Raw genomic sequence first — 11,247 nt, forward strand, 5'->3', positions numbered from 1 at the left:
AATTACAAATACAAAGTTCGTTCATTGTCGGAATAAGTAACGTTTGTTTATAAAAGCTTTGATCTAAATGCGAAAGAAAGGCGGTGTTCACCGAGCTCTCTCCTTTTTCGTAGCAAGCACACATACATGTTTTATATTTCTACAATGTAAAAACTAAATTTGTGTTTGAGCAGTCATTTATAATTTACAATTGAAAACGTCGGTAAAATAAAGGTACATGTTTTCAATTTATAGATAATAGTTTTATTTAGACATGCATACAAATATATTCAGGTTTGTTTTCATATGCACAGGTTTGTATATGCAACATTTCATCTGATTATATGTATTGTTGTTTATACTCTTTTTTAAACATAATTTGTTTTTCATGTACACATATAAAAAAGCTTTTTTGTCCGACGCAATCCTAGATTTGAACACTGTTTTCAATATGTCAAGCGCGCTGGGTTAAATATATATTATCAGATGAAATGTTATATATATAAACTAAAAACCTACACAGTGGTTAAAACAAAGATAAAAAAAGTAGACAAGTTTAACCCTCCACAAAATATTGGAGATATGTTTGAAAATAGACTTAGCGAAAGACCTGTTTAACATCATTATTATCATAAATGTATTATGTGCACTGAAAAAGACATGCATCGCCTGCTTCTTGTTCCTATCAATGGTTGAGAATAGATAAATCAATATACATTCAATCAGACACATTCGGATGACTGTAGTCAATTATTTTTCCCCCCAGGTCTTTCATAGATTGTTCAGGATCTACTTTTCAGTTGTACCAAACATCCATAACATTCTAGAAACTTTTCGAATACTAATTTTTAACTTTTAACAAAAAATTATATCAGATATTTCAGATGATGTTAGAATCAAAATGAGACTTTAAGACTAAATTCCTTTACTACTGACCTTTTTCTTAAAACTTATTAAATTTTTATATTTCCTACCTTACTTTATTTTAATTCTAGATTATTTGATCTCGAAATTCACTAATAATAAGTTGGGGTTTTTTTACGAGGCAACCGGGGGCATTGTGATGTTTTACATATTAAAGTTTTGTTTGATGATAAACAGATTTATTCCGCATTCTTTCATGTATAAACATGATAAATGTATTTCCGAAATAAAAATCACTCACATAACATATCTAGTGTATGTGTTTTGTACAGTAAAAAGGAAAATAGAAGCTTTAATATAAATGCCCTCCTAAAAATTTTCAAACATCAAAATTCTATCATTCTACTTACCAGATATCTGTACCTTCACATCTATACACGTATCTGTAATTGTTAGTCCTGAGTTTAGGAAAAAATGTTCCAAAAACATTCTCAATTTGTCCATGAAGAAATCTTTACTTTGAAATAACTCATTCGACATTCTTGTCCATATGACTAAACTACCGTTATCAGCTCGAATCACACGGATTGCGTTTGATGATATCTTGTTCTGGTTTTCATTAATTTGTGCTAACCTAGACGATGACATAGGAGTTTTGACATCTAACACAACTGTTGCAAGCTGATGGAAACTGTCTGAAATTTCGGAATGTTTTTGTTTTAATTTTGAAAAAAAAAAAATGAAAATAGTAAACGCTTTTTTAGTTTAGAATAAATGAATCAAAATGATAAGAAACAATAGGAAGGCTATAATGCATACATAATGGATTAGCAACAAGTTGAAACCTACGTTGTAGATATGTTGAACTGGACTAATACTTAGAAATGACTTGGAAGTACTTCTTCACTTTCACCCTATATACTATTATACGTTATATCCAATAGGTCTTATGAAAAATGAAAAAAAGAAGAAAATATTGTTATTTTAAACAACAACAAAAGATTATAATGATAAAAGTATAAAATAAAATGAAACGTTATGTGAAACTAAATTGACAAAGACAAAATACGATCAATTCATAAAACGTTAATTGAAATAAATGAGACAAATAGCATGACTAATACATACGTATGACAACCGATTGCATTGAGTATGTATGGAAATGTAGAATCCTTGGTTAGCTTGCTTGTTAGCTGAATTATTAGGTTAAGTAAACTTAAACTCCTTTTGGAGTAGACTATAATGACATATAACCAATCCATCTGTCTGTGAGAATAGACGTATTCGAAAGGAGGGTAGTATACCTTACCTAATAATGAATTTACGGTTCAGCTAGCAAGCATGCTAATCAAGGATTCTATCTTTCAATACACACTCAATGCAATCGGCTGTAAACGCGTGGTTAAACAGTAGTTTGCAATGATGAACAACCCTTTAAGATAATTAAAAGAAGCTGTAAATGTCGTAAATATGTCAATATACTAAAATGAGGAAATTACCAATTTTCAATTATATGAAACCTTTCATTTGTTTTTGTTTTTTGGAGTTGAATTAATTTTTTTTATACTTATCATGGATATAAATGCATTTTTGTTTTCCCAAAATTGTGTTCTAATTAGATATTAAACAAATGACTTATCCATAACGTCTGCATCTGGAAATGGATGTACCAAATCAGTAATATGAATGTTGTTTTCCATTCATTTGATGTGTTAAAGCTTTTGATTTGGCCATTTGCTAAAGCACTTTCCGTTTCGAATTTCCCTTGTTGTTTGGTACTTTTGTTATTTTACTTTTTTCTATAAACTGACAGCTATAGAGTACTATAAATCCTAGAAAAAAAGACGAAAGAGACTAACAGAAAATAGAAAAACAAACCTAATCGAACACCATAAAACGCGAGCTAAAGTTACTAGTATTCGATATCGTGAGGATATAAGGCAAACTTAATCACAGCCATCGATCCAATATCCTGTATTCAATCGAAGGCGACATCAGCGAATGTTTATTGGAGTAAACGTGACTTTAGAAAATAGTTTTTTTCACAGCAGCTATATACGTTCTCATACATATTTGATAAAATACTAGTATAAGAAAACAACTACTGTTCAGTAATTATTTTCAAAACTCCAAATAAAATTAAATGATAATAATTTCGAATAACCATTTTCATTCCAGTTATAATTTTAAAATTGGATACATATGGCTAAATCTTGTACATTTTGTTTCTTATCTTTTGATGGAAAATGCAACAATTTATTAACTCACCAATATCTTCAATATAAGACGTTTCCTGCAAAATAACAAAATGTAATTTACAAATACGATCAGTTATGAGTTCTGTGCCTTTATGAGCTCAGCTCCCTAGCATACTAAGTCATTCCCTAAGTTTTGAAATTGAGAATGGAAATTGGAAATGTGTCAAAGCGAAAACAACCCCACCATAGAGCAGACAACAGCCGAAGGCAACCAATGGGTCTTAAATGTAGCGAGAAACTCCTGCACCAGGAGGGGCCCTCCAACTGGCCCCTAAATAAATATGTATACTAGTTCAGTGATAAAGGAAGTCATACTTAACTCTGATTTATACACAAGAAACTAAAATTAAAAATTTTACAAGACTAACAAAGGTTAGAAGCTCCGAACTTGGGACTAGCGCAGCGGGGTTAAACATTTTTTTTTAGATCTCAACCCTCCCCTATACCTCTAGCCAATATGGAAAAAAACAAACGCACAACAATACGCACAGTAAAACGCATTTTAAGAGAAGTCCGAATTCAATGTCAGAATATAAAAAAAAAAAAAAAAAAAAAAAATTACTGTAACGTGAACCTTTATGGGCAAGGCAGAATAGAGTCAAACAAAAAAATAGTTGATATGTTCTATTACTAATATCACATAAATCAAAATATACATCACATGATTATCAGTAATGTTATTATCCGCACACGTCCCCTACTAAACTAGTGTATTCATCAAACTATCGAATGTCACTCGTATATTCACTTAAATAATCCAAATAATATGATTGCGAATCGTCACTTTTTATAGCACTAGATATAATCCTTTCTCTACAAATGTTTGCTCCTCTTTGTTCCGTATTCCCGGCCTTTTTATACCAATTTTGGTGTACGGATCTCCTGACGGATCTCCCGATGGTTCTCTGGGGCTCCGACTGGATGTTCAATGAAAGAAAATACGCAACAATACCACCTTTCCAGGATTTTGGAATTCCTATTCCAGAAGCACACATTACCGAATTAAATATAAAATCCTACACAGGTGATAAATCACATCGTTCTATATAATAACATTCGATGAATTGGATTATCTATTTATAGATCTATTGTAAATTAAAGATTATAAAACATCTCAGGTACATTGTTGTTTGAATCTACAACATCATTGATTAAATTAGTAACTTCTGTTACAATATCCGGCACATTTAACTTATTTTTTTTCAACATTCTCTGTGTAGCCAATACACGTTTCCTTTTTGACCTTGACGGAGCCGTCCAAGAATTTCTGTTCAATCTTTATCAATGTTAGCGTTACTTTTTTTACGTCTTCCTCTACTACTAATTAATTAGATTTCATGGCTGTAAATTCTTCTTCTGTTATATCAAGAAAGTCATCATCCACTACACAAAAGCCATCTAAGTTGAAGTTTTCTTATTCTAATGTTACATAATTATCAGCTTCATATGTAGTTGCGTCTCCGTTGGCATTTCTATCAGGAAAATTATAATCACTAGTAATGTTATTGTTATCATCCCATTCAATCTCATCATCCGAAATGTCAGAATATTCAGGAATTTTAACAAGTAATTCTTTCTTTTCTGCTGGAACTTCTCGATGTCCTTTATTCTTCTTCCGTTAATACCCATATATCAAAACCAAATATTATTCTCATATTAATAATAACAAGAAATAGTAAAGTGCAATACCACACGACAGAGCCGATGGCTGGTTTAATTACCATTTAATGATAATATATCTCATGTACATAATATAAACATCTTTATAATGTCCTCGTATAAATATGTAAATAGTTCATTCAGTGAACCCACACATGTAACGCAAAATAATCTCTTAATGCATGATACAAAATCTATGAAAAACCGTAGTATTAAAAAATAAACGTGACCGATCGAGTGGACCCTGTCGTGCCGAATTATTTAACCGCCAAATCAGATGAAACACATAACCTAAAAAAGCCACCTATGGGCAGACAATTCAGAAGAAAATAATTTCATACTAATTCATAAATTCAACCGATTGAAATTATATTTCTTCTTCCGTTAATACCCATATATCAAAACCACATATTATTCTCATAATAATAATAACAAGAAATAGTAAAGTGCAATACCACACGCCAGAGCCGATGGCCGAATCACAATTTTCAATTGCGTTCAATATAGCCCATTTTTTCCATCGTAAAAAAACTTTGATAATACCCTTTTGTTGTAGATGCTGATAGAGATTCTGAAAGTAATTCTGGAAGTAAATTCAGTTTACTAAATAAAGAGACAGGTAGATTCTGCAATTCTCCAGCGAATGCCTGCAAAAATATATGTGTAATTGAAAGGAAACATTAATAATGAAAATCATTTAAAATCGTTACAATCATCTTAATACTACAATCTAAATGTCACTGTAATATTCGCCACTGTCAATACAAACACACAAGAAATCCATGTTAAATAACATTCTATAAGAAAAGATCAAGAGAGATCTATAATACATGCTCACATCAAAATGAGCTAACTGGATGAAAAATCCATCCGTAATGCTAACATGCGAAAAGTTTAATCAACATTGCCAAATATCGCCTTCTTACTCTTACCAGCTATATAAGCATTTTTGTAAGTAGGAAGATCTATAAAATTTATCACCTCAGAAATAAACCCATCACCAAAAGGACAAAACATTGGCCAAAAACTGGCAGAGGGCCAGTAAGGTAAAATTAAAGTACCAACAGCTTTACACTGCCGCATATACATCAGTACACGTGGGATCAAAGAAACAGGTGGAACAAATAACCCGTTGATCCCTCGCCAATCAACCGTGAACGCATCAACACCTGTTGAATTCAAATTCCAAAATCTGGAATAAAAAACGTGCAATTTAAAATTGTCGTCAGAGGCAAACCAATCAACCTCGTGAGGTCCCCAAAGGGATTCAACTATCTGAAATACGAATTCAGAAATAGCCCAATCATCTGAATTAATAATTTTACTTAGATAATCAGCTCTCTCGTTCTCAGTACGTGGGATCCATACCATATCTATATTAACATTTGTTTTTAATTTCCTATGAAGCAGAATTTATCCAGGGGCTAGTACAGAAAGGAGAAAGGAAATTAGCCCAGTCTTTTAATTTCACCATTCGATATATTGATGATGTACTGTCTCTAAATAATATTCAGTGATCACTAACATTTGATATATCCAAGTGAACTTGAAATTAAAGATACTACCGACACAGATAAATCTGCTTCATATTTAGACCTTTTTTCTCGAAATGACTACTGATGGTAGGTTGAATAATAAAATTTATGACAAACGCGATGATTTTAATTTTCCTATAGTAAACTTTCTATTTCTGTGTAGCGACATTCCAGCGGCACCAGTATATGTAGTATATGTGTCTCAATTGAAACGTTACTCTAGAGCTAGCTCAACGTACGTTTATCTTGTTGAACGAGGAATATTACTTTCTCAAAAGTTGCTTAGACAGGGCTATGCATCAATCAAATTAAGGTCATCACTCAAGAAATTTTACGGTCGTCATCATAGCTGATTGGCCATTATGACAAAAGTGTGTCAGAAATCATATCTGATATTCTTCCTCAGTCATAATTACCTTCCATCATTACCGAACTGAACAAAGAAATAACACGACGGGTGCCGTATACGGTGCAGGAAATGCTTAGCGTTCCGGAGCACCTGATTTCACTCCCGGTTTTTAGTGGAGTTCGTGTTGTTTCTTGTTATTATTTATAACTGTTGATGTAAATGTCCTTTGGTTTACTCCTTGGTTTTGGTTGTTATTGTCTTGTATAGAATATTAACATAAAAGATTGGATGTGAAATACCTGAACGTATAAGATGTTTGCATGTTGAGGTATATATTTACAAATGATTTCCTTATACCGATATATGATAAAATTTAGTAAATGTTTTGACTATTTTGTGATATCGAAAACCCTGGTGTAATAGTTTTTCAGTAATACAGAATTTCTCTCCATAAGAAGGTGACAAGGGAACGTCACCATCTAAAAATGGATAATTAACGATAGGAAATAAAAATGCTTCTCTTATTATGGCTATTGCGTATTACACGAATAACTTATTATAAGGGGAAGGGTTATAGTCCTTTGGTTTTGTGAGTCTTTGTTTACTCCTTGGTTTTGATTGTTATTGTCTTGTATTTTGATACAAATCAGAATTAAGAAACTGAATGGGTCTGTCAATGCCCATGCTACGTCAATCTTTAAAGACCCAAATGTTGAAAAACACCTATCCTACCTTACATCGTTTTCGTGTGTAAAACTCATTACATTAACTGCTTGATAAACGAAATAGGTATTGAAAATTCACTTGGAAACTCAACATATACCCTCACGACACTAAGCAAAGAGGAAATCCTGAATAATCATAGGTCCGTTCTAATTTCCTTTTGAATGTCAACCAAAGATGAAAAACTGGATCTTCCATCACTGTATTGGATACCTAAACTACATAAGTGTCCTTACAAACAACGGTATATTGCTGGGTCTTCCAAGTGCTCCACGAAACCTCTTTCTAAATTATTAACATCTATTTTATCAGCAATCAAAGACTGGCTTCAAAGTTATTGTAAAACTGCCTATTCTAGAGGTGGCGTGAAGGCGTGAATCAGATGTGGATACTTAAAAATTCCCAAGATCTTTTAGAGTACATACAATCTAATTCTCTTCCATCTCGTAACAGTATTAAAACATTTGACTTTTCTACTCTTTACATAAGTATTCCACATTCAAAACTAAAAGACAAATTGAATGAGTTGGTATTACTTTGCTTCATAAAAAGAATTGCCAACGTAGATACAAGTATCTTGTCTTAGGATGTTTTTTTACATTGTACTAGATTTTTCTCAAACTGTTGACCGGATGATGAAAAAAAATTGACAGTAATGCTTGAAATAACCAGCATTGCAACGAAAAAAAACCCACATTCAGTTAATTCAACAAAAAAGTCTTCTTTAGCTGTAATACCACTCAATCAAAGTACGTCAAACATGGTTGCATACGAAAAAGGGTAAATAAAAATATTCCCTTGGATTTGACAGTTTTAGGAAATAAATCCTACATTTCAGTGCAATAAAAAAAAAATCTGAGTTATAAACATATATCGTGAGCGTTTGAAAGCACCATTACTTTTTATATGGTGTTTCTATAAAAAAAAAATTGAAAACGTGAGGTTACATGGTTACTTTAGCTTATACACAGATAAAAAAAGAGGTGAACATTTAATTGGTTAACTTCCAATGATGTTTTTTTTATATGCAAAACAAAGATAAATTCTGCACACATTTTTAAAGTGAAATTGATAAAAAAAAAACCAAAAAGAAACAACAACCTAATAGTGGAAAATCAATGGTGGTAGAATTCATAAAACTCAATTAGTAAACAGAGATAAAAATTTACATTGAAGTCTAAAAAATTAGCGCTCGCAAAATATCTTTTTAACAGAGTTCTTATTGTAATCATCAAAACCTGATCAAATTATATGGCCTATTTCTTGCAAACCGGTATATGTTAATTTAGATGTTAGTGGTAAGATTTTAAGTATAAACTGTGAGCATGACGACGGATGTCATTAACGGAGTAGGATCTTCTAACCCTAAGAATGTATTGTGGACCTTGTTTGTATTTTTGTCCTTTTTCATATTTTGTTATGGCGTTTTCAGGTTTTCATTTCTAAAATGTTCTCTTGGTATCTTCTTTCATGTCTTGCCAATTGATGTTCGATCCAGGTAACGACTTTTTAAGTACATGTTCAAAATCAGAATCAATTTTGACAAGGGCACACTGTTAATTAAAAAAATTCATGCAACCATATGTACTTATTTTGTGGTATTGCACTTTTTAATGATGTTTTTAAACAAAGTTTGTTGGATGTGAACTAATTGATTCTTTAACCATGTTAACTTTAATGAAAGTAATCAATTAATTAGCTGTTACTGGCTTTGAATTGAGGTGCGTCATTTCATGCCATATTGAAGATTTATAGGTATGCCATTTCGTGCCAAAAGGATTTTTTTCTATGTAAGCCATTTCGTACGTCATGAACGATATGTGTGTACACTATCTCGCACCTCATGGAAGACTTTTTTTATTACCATTTAATACCTCATTGAAGGTTTGTACGTATATCATTTCATACTTTTGAAAGATTTGTATGTTTGCACTTTTGAATCTCATGGAAGATTAATATGTGTTTCATTTCTTGTTCAGTCTCACTGAACTTTTGCTTTCAGGCAGTAGAGGTCACCAGAAATGCTAGCATTTTAAATGAAATCACCTAGTATGAGATATTATTTAAGAATAAAGTCAATATATAAGGAATAAAGTCAATTTTGTTTGAAATCTGTAGAACCTTTGATTTATGATATGTATTTCAAGTATAAACTAGCGCATTAGTAACAGTACACATGTGTGCCAATAACATTGACTATGTAACTTTGTAAAATTATATCTTAGGACACGTGTCGTACAAGCGTCTCGATACTGACGTATGGTTTTAAATAGGTATCATTCTACTTAATTGGATTACAAATGTTCATTGGATACACGTGCCATCTAAAATTGCGACGTGTGCCTAAATATTGGGATATATACAACTGATTATCATTAGGTGTAGTTGAACTCAAATTTATATATGTTACTTGTTTAATTTCTTGAAATGAAAAAGCCTTAGCAATCTAATTGGTAATTAGAGGGGCAATATTTCCCCCATGCCAATGCAATTATGACATGTGTATATTTAACGGAGTGTAGCGACAACGTGCCACCCTATTTAATGCTCAATGAATATTCAATTTATAGTAAAGATATCATTAAAGCATTTATAAATTGGTTGAAATATAATCTCCTGAAAAACTTATTTAAAGATTTTCAAGCGAGATGGGGCGGAAAGGGGAGGGAGATAGTTAATATCTATAAAAAAAAAAACCAGTTGCAGGTAATTATTTCTTTGCTGGTATACTAGTATTAATCTCATATTTTAGAGTTGAAAACTGATTTAAGGATTAATCCTGCAAACAAACAAAGAATAATTTACGCTATTAAAATTGAAAGTACTGCATTAAAACCAGGTTCAATCCACCATTTTCTACCTTTGAAAATGCCTATACCAAGTCAGGAATATGACAGTTCTTGTCCATTCGTTTTTGATGCGTTTTGTTATTTGATTTTGCCATGTGATTATGGACTTTCCGAATTGATTTTCCTCAGAGTTCAGTATTTTTGTGATTTTACTTTTTATCAAACCAATCATGGGTCTTTACAACATTTCTACGACTGGATGCAAATATATGTACTATATTAAAATCAAATCAAATCAAAATGTTTTATAACTCAAATAATTACAACTTAATATAATTATGATACGAAATGGTAAACATGTGTATAGCCTACGAGGTCCGAAATGATGGATAAATCTGGCCCATAAAATACGATACGGTTTTTATTGTGAGTACGAAATGGTTAATGTTTGACAAGGTAATGTTAGGTACAAAATAGCAGGGTAAAAAATTACCAAGGTGCGAAAGGACTTGCTACCTTAATTTGTTAGTTAGTTGTCTCAATAGTTATCTAATCATATATCCATTGGTTTACAATGGCGCGTAGTATTTTCGCAATATTATCTAACATTGTCATAAAGCGGGAGATTTGGCATGTCATTAAACCAAATTTGGCTGTGTACATTATGTATATACAACTCGTCTAAACATCAACCCAACAATGTTAGATCTGTGAATTTGCTTTCGCAAATTTTTTGTTCTTCCCTCGCTGGGATTCGAATCCATGCTACTGAGAAATCGTGACACCAAATCGCCTGCACTGTAGCCGTCCCGCTAGACCACACGTCCACCGGGGCTGCACAAATAATATAGCTTTCGGTGGCCGTGTGTTACCTTACCTCGTCAGTTTTAATCTAGCGTCGTACTACAGTACATGAAATATAAGGCATGGAGATGTTATTGTTACAGATCAGTTAAATTATCTATAGTAAAGGATCCTACAAATTAATGCACGATACAGGTCACAGAAAATAATTCTATTTATGAGTACGTCTGAGACAGTGACAACTCTACAACAGATTTATCCATCGGATCACCAGCAATGATGGTGAT

Source organism: Mytilus galloprovincialis, chromosome 12 (assembly GCF_965363235.1).
Source record: "Mytilus galloprovincialis chromosome 12, xbMytGall1.hap1.1, whole genome shotgun sequence".
Taxonomy (NCBI): Eukaryota; Metazoa; Mollusca; class Bivalvia; order Mytilida; family Mytilidae; genus Mytilus; species Mytilus galloprovincialis.